Source organism: Pterocles gutturalis, unplaced genomic scaffold, assembly GCF_000699245.1.
Source record: "Pterocles gutturalis isolate BGI_N339 unplaced genomic scaffold, ASM69924v1 scaffold42083, whole genome shotgun sequence".
Lineage (NCBI taxonomy): Eukaryota > Metazoa > Chordata > Aves > Pterocliformes > Pteroclidae > Pterocles > Pterocles gutturalis.
In genome coordinates, this window is record NW_010124455.1 from 7,074 (window position 1) to 9,418 (window position 2,345).

Consider the following 2,345-nt stretch of genomic DNA (forward strand, 5'->3'; position numbering starts at 1 on the left):
GCTACTGTCCATGCAGAGGGAACTGCTGCGGATGATGGCAGACAGTGAAAAGCATTTTTTCAGGTTGCTGCTAAGTAGCTGCTGCTGACAACTGGTGGTTTTTTCCCTCCTCACCTTGTGGTTCAAGAGAACTGACCTGGAATCAGGACAAGACTGAAAACCTGGCAGTAGTTTCTAGGATTCAGCTCAGAGTAGGTTACCTATGATCCAAAGAAGTTCTGAGAGCTTCATCACAGATGAATTCCTGTGACCGTAGCAAACCCACACCCAATTTCTTGTGCAGTGTTGGTTTTAGAGAGTCCCTGTAGATAAGAAACTTGGGTCCTGTCTAAATATTCATCCTTCGAATTTGACTTCTCCCCATCTGAACTTCCAAGTACCTATTACAGGGAGTATCCAGTACTGCAGGCAGTCCAGATTTCAGCTGTGAGCCCATTCTGCTTTACTAGCAGAATGTTTTTATGCTGTAATTAAAGAGATGTAGCAGAGCTGTTTACCTAAGACTAGATTAAATGCCAAGTTTTATAGTTTTTCTTCCTATCTTCCCTGCTGGATGGATAACAAACACACAAAAAAATTCCATTAAGGATCAGAGTTTGCAGGTGACTCTGGATCCCTGTATTTGCCGCACTTTGGCATTTTGTCCAAAGCGTGATTTTTTTCTCCGGGCTGGCCTCTCTGTGTGTGCACTGCAGCTGCCGCAGGGAACTCCATGCCAAGTGCTCCCAACCTGCCTTGTAGCTTTTGGCAGAAAATGAGAGAAAGGCAGCAGCAGGCACCAGAAGCACAGGCTCTTCACATGGTGATGTTGCACATTCACTTCCCGCTTTTACTTCCCTTTCTGGTGCAGTTCCCTTCCCCTCTTGGCGGCAGAAGCCAGTTGTTAGGTTACAGCCATTTCCTTTTTTTCCCCTATGGAGTACTGTGGGGACTTTTCCCTATCGGCATCTGCCAGCATGGGAACTGTAAATCAGCAGAAGCAGCTTGCTGTTCTCAGCATCTTCCTCACCTTCGTGTCCTCTGAAGATACAATCTAGGTCCCCTGCACAGCAAGACAGTCATAAAGGAAAAGCTACTGCCTGTGAGAACAGGCACAAGAAAGAGGTAATAGAAAGTGCATTTAGGAGGACCAGACCTGTTCTTTTTAAAGGCAGCAAATTTTGCACACACAGAGGAAAGGTTTCTATGATGATTTAGACATTTTGACTGTGAATTACTTTCTGTAATTGTTCCAATACATTTCCTTTTCGTTATTAAAATCAAATTCGCACTGAACTCTACTCCTCTTCTTCTCTAAGAGTTCACAGGGCTAGCACCAGTGTGCTCAGTGTTGAAAAACAGGCAGAACTTATTGTGGTATACCCCCTCCCAAAGTAAATCCCTGATTTACAATCCCACTTGCAGCAGAGTGAGAATTGAGGTACGCTATTTTTGACCACAGCAACCATGCGCAGATACAGCTTATAATGCAACCCATCCACCATGTAAGGGCCCATTGCAGACAGAACTATGACTGATATTTCCCACCACTGTTTGAGGTCTCTTAGCCCTCCTGCAGAAAGGTCAATAGCTTCTTCCACACAAAAACCGTTCAGCAGAATGCTCAAAGCAACCAATCTCTCTATCAAATAATTTCAGTTTAGTACAAAACTTTTTATTAATATCAATACTGCGAAACTATAAAAGTCAACATAGAGAATGAGAGCAGGCCTGGAGCCTGTCCTGTCCATCAACCTCTGGGACAACTGCAAGGCCCCAGGCAGCCTTGTAAACAAACTAGAAAAAGCAACATTTTTCAGTTTAACAGCAGTCTTGAGATTTGGCTCTCAGCAGGCATGTTTGTAAGAAATTCCTCACTTCTGCTTTACAACACTTTTCTCCAACATTCTGAAGCACATAGGCATGGGTGAAAAAAATTACCTAGTCAGTGTCAAGAAAAAGCCTAAAGCTCTGGAAACAGAAACTACAGAATCAGTAGGTTCCCAGCCCCATACTACCCTTGCATATAATGAGGCAAGTAAAGAGCTCTGGCATCATGTTCTTTGGGGCCTAGGTTAAATAGCTGCAAGCATAGAACAGGCTAAGCCCGAGGTCTTGGCAGATACGCATTCTCCAAGAAACTTGCATATGGGAGAGGCTGGTGTTCTCTAGGCTACCCAAACTACCCATCGCCTCACCCTTGTGAACCTTTTCAGGACATCAACCTTGTTAGCAAAGGATTTCTCATCTCAGTTTGGCTAGAACAGGCCGGGGACCCTGTCAAGCGCTGCTCCACAGCAGGCTACAGAAGAGGGTAACCTCTGACAAGTGATGACAAGCAGATGTGGCAGGCTGGGAGCAGTAAC